Below are 11731 nucleotides of genomic sequence, written 5' to 3'. Positions count from 1 at the left end.
GCGTCTGACTTCCACTCTCAGGTCTCGATCTCACGGTGTGTGAGTTCGAGCCCGGAGTCGGGCTCTGCGCTGACAGCTCGGAGACTGGAATCTGCTTCGGATTCTGTGTTTCCCTCCCTCGCTCTCTCTCTTTCTAATAAATATTAAAAAAAAAATTTTTTTTAAGAATTACAACTTACCAGAGCAGAAACCTCCATCAGGTCGGGGGGACAACTGAGTGGCTCTTGAGGAATTGCTGGGGGCTCAGTGTAGACAAGTCCGAGAGTTAAAAACCCCAGGGAGAGGGGTGCCCGGCTAGCTCAGTGGGAAGAGAACTCAACTCTCTATCTCGGGATTGCGAGTTCGAGCCCCCCTCCTAGAGCCCCACTAGGTTCTTACAGCGAAGATGGGGAGGAAATCCCCCTCTGCGCCTCGCAGGAGAGGGAAAAGTAGCCGTTTTGAAATTCATCCGGAACATTCCGTCCTTCTTGCCAAGGCCTGGCCCCCAGAGAAGCTATTTTACCAGAGCCTAAACTACTGAAATGTAATCACAACGTAACTCACCTGGCAGAAGGGAAATACCCACTCCCAGCCCTCCCTGGTGGTTCTGGCCCTCCCAAGGGGGAGAAAGAACTGGAAGCTTGCTGCACCTGAAACTAATGTGTGTGATACATGTGGGTCAACTAGGCTCCAGGGTGGCTAGAGTATGCGACTCTTAATCTCCAGGTCGTGAGTTCAAGCCCCGTGCTTCAGGGCCTGGAGCCTGCTTCGGATTCTGTGTCTCTCTCTCTCTCTCTCTCTCTCTCTCTCTCTGCCCCTCCCCCACTCGTGCTCTGTCTCTCAAAAATAAACATTGAAACAATTTTTTGAACAAACAAACTTGGGGCGCCCGGTTGGCTCAGGGGGTAGAGCATCTGACTCTTGAATTTGAGGTCGTCAGTTGGAGCCTCATGCTGAGCGTAGAGATTATTTCAATAAATAAAACTTAAAAAGTAATCAACGAACAAACGAAACTCCAGTTAAAAACAGTAACTGAGAAGCACCTGTGAAGCTTACAGCCCAGGGAACCCAGGCTCACTAACAGGGCTCCCCTCCCCCACCCCTGGCGGCCGCATCACTAAAGGTCTATTTATAGCCCTCTCTTTCACCCCGAGCCTGCTGTCTGGCTTGCGGACAAAAATTTACAAGCCGTACTAAAAGTCAAAACACAGTATGAAGATAGACTCAGATACGGCAGAGAGGAAAATGTAAAACTGCGGCCGCCACTCGGAACCCTGGCTCTCTTTCTCTGCTTCCAAAAAGGATTCGCGTCTGATGTTGCAATTTTGGAAATTTGGACACAGAGTCGACAAGATCACATTTTTGGTGCCTTCCGTGGGAACCCGGCAGAGGCCTGCTTGGCAGGGGGCGTGGCTTCTTCCCGAAGTCACCCTTCTGCTTCTCAAGTTCCCAATGTCCTTTCCTGCCTGTCACAAATGGGATCTTTTTCAGAACTTGCCAGCAGAGGAGGCATTTAGGGTTTGTGGGAGTCTGGCATTCTGGTGTCTCTGTCGCGCAATTCACATAAAGGTCACGAAGGAGTCTGAGCAGGCTTTTTTCTTGGAGAATGAAGGCAACAGAGGCCACACTTGTCTCATTCCAGATCTTAAAAAGAATGTTTCTCCAGTCTCTTTTTTTTTTTTTAAAGCTTTTCTTTTTAAGGGAAGCCTGAGTGGCTCAGTCGGTTGAGCGCCTGACTTCGGCTCGGGTCATGATCTCAACAGTTTGTGGGTTCAAGCCCCGTGTTGGCTCTGTGCTGACAGCTCAGAACCTGCTTGGGATTCTCTCTCTCCCTCGCTCTCTGCCCCTCCCCCACTCACACTCTGTCGCTCTCAAAAAAAAAAAATAATAAATAAATAAATAGGGGCACCTGGGTGGCTCAGTCGGTTAAGTGGCCGACTTTGGCTCAGGTCTTGATCTCGCCCTCCGTGGGTTCGAGCCCCGCGTCGGGCTCTGTGCTGACAGCTCGGAGCCTGTTTCAGATTCTGTGTCTCCCTCCCTCTGACCCTCCCCTGTCCATGCTCTGTCTCTCCCTGTCTCAAAAATAAATAAAACATTTTAAATAAATAAATAAATAAATAAATGCACATTTAAAAAGTTAAAAATAGGGGCGCCTGGGTGGCTCAGTCGGTTGAGCGTCCGACTTCGGCTCAGGTCACGATCTCACGGTCCGTGAGTTCGAGCCTCGTGTCAGGCTCTGGGCTGACGGCTCGGAGCCTGGAGCCTGCTTCCGATTCTGTGTCTCCCTCTCTCTCTGCCCCTCCCCCGTTCATGCTCTGTCTCTCTCTGTCTCAAAAATGAATAAATGTTAAAAAAAATTAAAAAAATAAAAATTAAAAAAATTAAAAATAAATAAAAAATAAGAAAACACTGATTGTAACTCGTGTCTACCTATGTGCCTCTCACCAACCAGCTTCCCTGACAGCCCCAACATACAGTGATCACCATCCTGAATCTTGCATTAACTCTTTCTTGCTCCCCCGCCTTTATTAAAGTATGATCGACAGTTTAAATTATATATATTGAAGATATACAACATGGGGGCACCGGGCTGGCTCAGTCAGAAGAGCATGGGGCTTTTGATCTCCGAAGTCATGAGTTTGAGCCCCACGTTGAGTATGGAGGTACTTAAATACATAAACAAAACACAATTTTTAATGTGCACAACACAATAATTTGATATATGTATACGCTGCGAAATGATTACCCCCATCAAGCTAATTAACAGATCCATCACCTCATGTGTGTGGTGACAACAGGCGAAATCTGTTCCCTTGGCAAATTTCAAGCGCACAATACATCATTATCAAACTCTAGTCCCCGTGTTGTACATCAGGTCTCCAGAATTTGTTCATCTCATAACTGTAAGTGACCAACCTGTTCCCATTTCCCCCTTCCCCCAGCCCCTGGCCACCACCATTCACCTTTTTAAGATGCCACATGGGAGTGAGATCGGGTCGTTTTTACCTTTCTGCGTCTGGCTTCTCTTAGCATTGCGTCCTCTAGTCTCATCCACGCTGCTGCAAATGGCAGGGTTTCCTTCCTTTGTGAGGCTGAAGAAATCGCCATTGTATATACGCACCCCATTTCCTTTATCCATTCATCCATCAACGGACATTTGGTTCACTTCCCCGCCTTGGCGATCGTGAATAATGTCGCCGTAAAGATGGGGGTGCGGCTACCTTTTCGAGAGTGTGATTGCATTTCCTTTGGGTATATACCCAGAATCGCGAGTGCCGGATCATATAGTGGTTCTATTTTGAAGTTTTTGAGGAAACGCTAGACTGTCTTCCACGGCAGCTGTAAGCAATTTACCTTCCCACCAAACGCGCACCAGGTCGGCCTTGCTCCACGCTGTTGTCCGCACTTCATACCTTTTGCGGTTTTGATAGTAGCCATCCTAACAAGTGTGAAATGATGCCTCGTCGTAGCTTCGGTCAGCATCTCCCTCAGGTTCAGTGACGTTGAGCATCTTTTCGTACACCTGTTCTAAGCGGCGGGGGGACAGGCTTCCCGACGGATGCCTTGAACACTCTGAGGTTGGCAGCCCTTTGCTGACTTCTGAGCCTCGGTTGCTGTGCTCCCGGCCTCTCCCCCCCTTCTCCTGCCAATACCTCAGGATTGCGGGAGGGGTGGGGAAGTAGAGTGTCCCTTGGGCAGTGTCCTGCACCGCTGAGGGAGCTGGGTACCCGCTCACCATGCGTTCGCCTTAGCCCCTGGGAGACATCGCGGGCTGGGGTGGGAGGGCCTCTCTCCGCGCTGGGCTGTGCTGCCTTCGGGAAGGCGCCATGAGGGAACGTGAAACTGATCATCTTATCCATTTCAGCGTGTCTCAAATGTTTTCTTCCAACAGGGTGCTGGAACTTCGCTGGACCCCTGGACTCCCACAAAGGTACTCTCATCCCTGGCTGGTTTCCAAAATCAATATTCTGTGCCGGGATGATGTAGGTAACCTCTCTTCTGCCAACTCGTTGACATCACTTGGCATGGCTGTCTCTTGCGTGTATCACATACGTGCGTGGTGCTAAAATATTGCTTAATTTTAGTCAGCTATTAGCTTTATAAAAACGCTATCAAAAAAATAAAAATAAATAAAAGCAGTATCTTCTGAGATTTTTTTTTTTCGTTTAATATTCGATGTCTAAGATTCAACCATGTTGTCGTGGTTCAAATGACTGTATAATATTCCATTTGGCGATTACGCCATGATGTACATATTCGTTCTCCTGCCTGTAGACACTTGAGTTGTTCTCATGTGTTTGCCATTATAAACGCTGCTGTCGTGAACATGTTTGTACATGCTTCCTGGTGCTCAGATGAACTCTGAGCACAGAGTTAGGATTGGAATCCGAGGTCCGAGGTGGATAACGTCCAACTTTGCGAAGTGACGTCAAACTTTTCCAAGCAAATTTACACTTCCTCCCTTGAGCGGGACCCACCCTCTTGATCCTTATCCCCTCGATACTCGCTATTTTGCAAAATTCTTTATTCTGCCAGTCAGTTGGATGTAAAACAGTATCTAACTACAATTTTGATTTGAATTCCCTACTTACAGAGAAAGCTGAACATCTCATTGTTTGTGGCTTATCTCTGAAGCGCTGAGTTCTGTGTTTTTGTCCATTGTTTCTATCGGGTGATTAGTTCTTTCCTTATTCACTTCTAAAAGTGAGTAATTTTTATCCGAGCTGTCAGCACCGAGCCTGACGCGGGGCTGGAACCCACGAACCATGAGATCATGACCTCAGCTGAAGTCAGACGCTTAACCAACTGAGCCACCCAGGCACCCCATTTTTAGAAGTTTTTTTTTTTTTAATTTTTTTTTCAACGTTTTTTATTTATTTTTGGGACAGAGAGAGACAGAGAACGGGGGAGGGGCAGAGAGAGAGGGAGACACAGAATCAGAAACAGGCTCCAGGCTCCGAGCCATCAGCCCAGAGCCTGACGCGAGGCTCGAACTCTCAGACCGCGAGATCGTGACCTGGCTGAAGTCGGACGCTCAACCGACTGCGCCATCCAGGCGCCCCTAGAAGTTTTTAATGTATACTTTGTCAGTTGTATGGGTTGCAAACCTCTTTCCCCAGCTTTGCAACTTATTTATTCACTTTCCTCATGGCGTCTTTTGATGAACAGATGTTCTTAATTCTAATTTTTCTAAAAGTGATCTCTGCACCCAACATGGGGCTCAAACCCACAACCTGAGATCGAGAGGTGCATGCTCTACTGACTGATCCAGCCAAGTGCCCCCTTAATTTCAATTTCTTCAAATGTATTTTTGTTTTAGTTTGCACTTTTTGTGTGTCATATTTAATAAAATTTTCCCTAGCCCAACCTCAGAAAAACAGTCTATTTTAACTACAAATTTAAACTTTTTCTTTTGACATTTCAGTTTTCCATCCATCTGGGATTGTTTTTTTGTTTTTTGTTTTTTGTTTTTTAAAGTTCATTTAGTTATTTGCAGGAGGAGGGGCAGAGAGAGAGGAAGACAGAGAACCCCAAGCAGGTTCGGTGCCGACAGCACAGAGCACGATGTGGGGCTCGAACTCATGAATCGTGAGATCGTGACCTGAGCTGAAATCGGGAGTCTGATGCTTAACCACCTGAGCCACTCAGGTGCCCCTGGGATTGGGTTTTGAAGGTAGGATCCAATTTCATCTTTTTTCCCCATTTGGCCAGTTTTTTCCCCTCGTTAATGGAATAGTGCCTCTCCTCCCCACCGATCTGCCATTCCATTGCTATCATGTGTCATAATCTGTGCACGTACTGTAGGTCAATTAAGTAGGCTCTTAATTCTACGCCAGTACGTCTAACTCTCTGAGGGTACTAAGCCATTTTATTTACAATAGAATAGAATAGAATAGAATAGAATAGAATAGAAATAAATCTTGTTCTTTGGGAAGGTTCCCCTTTCTTACTCCTCCACCCGGTGGGTGTCCGGGGTTGGGAGAAAGGAGAGCAAGGAAGGACGGCTAAAAGGTACAGGGTTTTCTTTTGAGTGACGAACGTATTTTGGAACGAGACAGAGGTGGTGGCCGTGCCACCCCGTGAACGTACTGCACGTGCCCGACTTGTATACTTTAGTTCATTTTAAGCTTTGTGAATTTCGCCTCAATTAAAAACAAAAACAAAAACACATGGATTCCTGATCCACAGAAACTGTGATATAATAAATGCTTTTAAGCCATTAGATTTGGGGGTAATTTGTTACACAGCAATAGATCATATAATACACTCTGGTTACATTATTGGACTTCAAAAATATAGAAATAAGGGACGCCTGGCTCAGTTGTAAGGGCATGTAACTTTTAACCTCAGGGTTGTGAGTTTGAGCCCCACGTTGGGTGTAGAGATGACTTAAAAATAAACAAATAAATAAACGTGGGGCACCTGGGTGGCTCAACCGACTGGTTGAGTGTCCGATTTCTGCTCAGCTCATGATCTCATGATTCATGAGCTCGAGCCCCACGTCGGGCTCTGTGCTGACAGCTCGGAGCCTGGAGCCCCCGCTTCGGATTCTGTGTCTCCCTGTCTCTCTGCCCCTCCCTTGCTTGCTCTCTGTCTCTCTCTCAAAAATAATAAACATTAAAAAAAAATTAAAAAAAAAAAAGATACTCCTGCAAACCAACGGGACAGAACTGAACTGGTTTTGATTTGCATTTCCCTTCAACTTGTGATGTTGACCACCTTTTACATATACCCGTTGGCCAATCATATATCTTCTCCAGGAAAGTGTGTATTCAGGAATAGAACTGAGAGTCCAGAAATAAACCTATGTTTTATATCATCCATACAATCTATGGTCACTTTCGGTGTCTTTAAACAGACACACATAAAAACCCAGGTTATATATTGATCAGTGGATGAAAATGTTGTGACCAGAAGCTCTTAGGAATCTAACCCTGCTTTTCTCATATGAGTAAAAGTTCAACATTTGCTAATTCAGTGTCCATGGTGACTTCATAAAACATAATTATCAGGGGCACCTGGGTGGCTCAGTTGGTTGACCGTCTGATTCTTGATTCGGGCTCGGGTCATGATCTTATGGTTTGTGGGTTTGAGCCCTGAACTGGGCTTTGCACAGGCAGTATGGAGACTGCTTGGGATTCTCTGTCTCCTTCTCTCACTGCCCCTTCCCTATTCATGTGTGCTCTCTCTCTTTCTCTCTCAAAAATAAATAAACATTTAAACAATAAAAATATTGGGGCACCTGCGTGGCTCCGTTGGTTAAGCATCTGACTTTGGCTCTGGTCATGATCCTGTAGCTTGTGAGTTCGAGCCCCATGTTGGGCTCTGTGCTGACAGCTCAGATCCTGGAGCCTGCTTCAGAGTCTCTCTCTCTGCTCCTCCTCAGCTCATTCTCTGTCCCTCTCTCTCTCTCAAAAATAAATAAACATTCAAAAAAATTTTTTAAAAACCCAAAATATTAGTAAGAGCCTCAGAGACATATGGGGAGAATCAAAAAGTCTAATGTGCATATTAGTGACTACCGGAAGGAGAGAAAAGAGTGGAACAGAAAAAAAAATATTTGAAAGAATAATGTCTGAAAAGTTCCAAATATGGTGAAAGACGCACATTCACAAGATCAAACTTTTCTCAGGGAAAGCCAAACAGGATACATTTTAAAACTATGCTTAGGCACACCAGCGTCAAATGGCCGAAAAATCACAGATTTAGAAAAAAAAAAAAAAAAGGCTTGAAAGCACCCAGAGGGAAATAACACGAGGAAGCAATAATTCTGCAAATTTATCACAAGCTATGCAAGCCAGAAATCTAGGACATCTTCAAAGTGCTGAAAGATGAGCCCCAAAGCACAAGCAACATAATGAAAAACAAGCAGAACCACATCAAACCAAAAAGCTTCCGCATGGCAAAAGAAACCATCCGCATAACGAGGGACGCCTCGGGGGCTCATTCGGTTAAGCGCCCTAGTCTTGACTTCGGCTCAGGTCATGATCTCACTGACGTGGAACTGAGCCCCACAAAGGGCTCTGTCTGAGGGTGGAGACTTCTTGGGATTCTCTCCCTCTCTCTCTGCCCCTTCCCTGCTCTCTCTCTCTCTCAAAATAAATAAAGAAAAATAAATAAAATAAAGAAGCAATCGGCAACATGAAAAGACAGCCTACAGACTGGAAAAAGTATTTGCCAATCATACTCTGATAAGGGGTTCATATCCAAAATAAAGAACGCATACATCTCGATAGCAAACAAAATAAAACCCAAATAATCCAAGTAAAAAATGAGCAAAGACCCAAATAGACATTTTCCTGAAGAAGATATATGACTGGCCAACAGGTACATGGAAAGACGCTTGATCAAGATCACTAGCTGAAGGGAAACGCAAATCCAAACCACAGTGAAATTGCCTGTCAGGCGTATCGGAATGGCTATCATCAAAAAGACAAGAAATAACAAATGTTGGCGAGGATGCGGAGAAAAGGGGATCCTCACACATTGTTGGTGGGATTGTGAATTGGTGCACCCACCGTGGAAAACACCATGAAGTTTCTTCAAAAAATTACAAATAGAACTACATAATTCCACTTCCGGGAACATATCCAACGGAAACCAAAACACTATGTAGAAGAGGTGTCTGCACCCCCGTGTTCATTGCCTCATTTATTTGCAATAACCAAGACATGGAAACGACCCAAGTGTCCATTGGCAGATGAATGGAAGACAGATAAAGAAGTTGTCGGGATATAGAGATAGATAGATAGATAGATATAGATAGATATAGATCTATATATAATGGAATATTATTCAGCCAGAAAAAGGAGAAAATCCTTCCATGTGCAACAAGATGGGTGCATTAAAAAAATTTTTTTTTAATGTTATTTATTTTTTAGAGAGAAAGAGATACAGAGCACAAGTTGGGGAGGGGCGGAGAGAGAGGGAGACACAGAATCCCAAGCAGGCTCCAGGCTCCCAGCCGTCAGCACAGAGCCCGACGTGGGGCTCCCGCCCATGAACAGCGAGATATTGACCTGAACCGAAGTCAGACACGTAATGAACTGAGCCACCCAGATGCCCCAAGATGGGTGCATTTTGAGGGCATTCTGGTAAGTGAAATAAATCAGAGAGAGTAGAAACTGTACAATCTCACTTGTATATTGAATCTAAATAAACCAAAGTCCAGACTCATAGAAAAAGAGATCAGATTTGTGGTTACCAGAGGAGGAGGGTGGGGTGGGGGATTGGATGAGGGTGGTTTAAAGATACAAACCTCCAGTTATAAGACAAATACGTACTGGGGCTGTAATGTATCGATGACTATAGTTACCACTGTATGGTATATTTGAATGTTGTGAAGAGAGTAAATCCTACGAGTTCTCATCACAAGGAAAAAACTTAAAAAAAAAATCTATGAGATTATAACGTACTGTGGTGATCACTTCCCAATATATGTAAGTCAGGTCTTTATGCTTTAAACTTCTATATGTCGATTGTATCTCAGTAAAACTCGGGGGTGGGGGTGGGGGTGGGGAGAATGGGAGCAAAGAAAAAAAAGGGCTAAAATTAAAAAATAAACCTCACACCAGAATCTAATATCCAGTGAAGATACCCTTGAAGAATTAAAATGAAATAGGCAGGGGCGCCTGGGTGGCTCAGTCGGTTAAGCGGCCGACTTCAGCTCAGGTCACGATCTCGCGGTCCGTGAGTTCGAGCCCCGCGTCGGGCTCTGGGCTGACGGCTCGGAGCCTGGAGCCTGCTTCCGATTCTGTGTCTCCCTCTCTCTCTGCCCCTCCCCCGTTCATGCTCTGTCTCTCTCTGTCTCAAAAATAAATAAAACGTGGGGCGCCTGGGTGGCGCAGTCGGTTAAGCGTCCGACTTCAGCCAGGTCACGATCTTGCCGTCAGTGAGTTCGAGCCCCGCGTCGGGCTCTGGGCTGATGGCTCAGAGCCTGGAGCCTGTTTCCGATTCTGTGTCTCCCTCTCTCTCTGCCCCTCGCCCGTTCATGCTCTGTCTCTCTCAGTCCCAAAAATAAATAAACGTTGAAAAAAAATAAAAATAAAAAAAAAATAAATAAAACGTTAAAAAAAATTAAAAAAAAAAAATGGGGCGCCTGGGTGGCGCAGTCGGTTAAGCGTCCGACTTCAGCCAGGTCACGATCTCGCGGTCCGTGAGTTCGAGCCCCGCGTCGGGCTCTGGGCTGATGGCTCAGAGCCTGGAGCCTGTTTCCGATTCTGTGTCTCCCTCTCTCTCTGCCCCTCCCCCGTTCATGCTCTGTCTCTCTCTGTCCCCAAAATAAATAAACGTTGAAAAAAAAATTTTTTTTTAAAAAATTAAAAAAAAAATGAAATAGGCATTTGCGGATAAAAGAAAACAAAGATCACTCGTTGACAACAGCCTGACTCTTTAACAAATACTGAAGGAAGTTGTTTCGGCTGAAGGGAAGATACCAGAAGGAAACTCACACTTTGGGGGAAGAAATGAGAGCTTGGGAAATGCTAAATCTCCAGGCATAAAAATCAATTGATCAAGCAATCAATCAATCAATCTCTAAGTAAATACAAGACTCTTGTTTTTCTGTTCATTTCTTTGAAATACGACATGACTGTTGACAGCAAAAACAAAAACAAAACAAAACAAACCCCAAATTAACGAAACCATGAAAATAGTGGAATGAATCCAAAGAAAGTAGGAAACAATAACTAAACAGAGAAATTAATTAGAATTCAAACATGTAAAAATCAACATGGCCAAAAATTCATTGTTTAGAAGTAAAGAGACAACCCTATGGCAATATGGCTAAACGAAGAATAAATAAACAGTACAAGGCACAAAATGGTAGAACTCCAGAAACAGAAGAAATTAAGCAGATAATAATAATAAATAAAGATGATGGAAATAAGATAGAAATAACTTTATTTGATAACATGTTCCTAGGGAAATATGCCATTTACTAAAGCTAAGTCAAGAAGAGGGGCACCTGGCTGGCTCAGTTAATGGAGTGTGCAATGCCTGATCTTGGGATTATGAGTTCGAGTCCTATGTTGGGTGTAGAGATGACTTAAAATAAAATCTTTATATATACATATATGTACTTAAAAAAAAAAACTAAGTCAAGAAGAAACAGAAAAGATGACTAGTCCTATTGATAAGGAGACTGAATGGATATATATCTGTCTTCCCACAAGGAAAACACATCGCAGTTGGCCCTGACTATTTAAGGACAGTGTTGCCAAATAGAGGACAGGTAGTCTTGTATTATTCTGAAAGGTCAGGAAGTGGGGAAATAATCCCAAACACTTTTGAGGCTAGGAAAGCCTTGGACAAAATAAGTTTCATAGGAGTGCTTGGCTTGTTCAGTCGGAAGAGTGTGCAACTCTTGACCTCAGGGTCGTGAGTTTTAGCCTCACCTTGGGTGTAGAGATGACTAAAAAAGAGAAATAAACTTAGAAAATTTTTAAAAAGAAAAAAAGTATGTTTCATAAAATTTGATATTTATTCATAGTTAGATCTTACGGCAAACTAGATGTAGAAGGATACGTCCTTAACTTGATAAATGTTTATTTAAAGAAAAATAAAACTAGGGGCCCCTGGGTGGCTCCGTCGGTTGAGCGTCCGACTTCAGCTCAGGTCACGATCTCACAGCTCGTGGGTTCGAGCCCCACGTCGGGCTCTGGGCTGACGGCTCGGAGCCTGGAGCCTGCTTCCGATTCTGGGTCTCCCTTTCTCTCTGCTTCTTCCCCACTTGCACTCTGTCTTTCTCTCT

Source organism: Lynx canadensis, chromosome E1, assembly GCF_007474595.2.
Source record: "Lynx canadensis isolate LIC74 chromosome E1, mLynCan4.pri.v2, whole genome shotgun sequence".
Classification (NCBI taxonomy): domain Eukaryota; kingdom Metazoa; phylum Chordata; class Mammalia; order Carnivora; family Felidae; genus Lynx; species Lynx canadensis.
The sequence above is the reverse complement of the archived record's forward strand: the minus strand, read 5'-3'. Positions refer to the sequence as shown.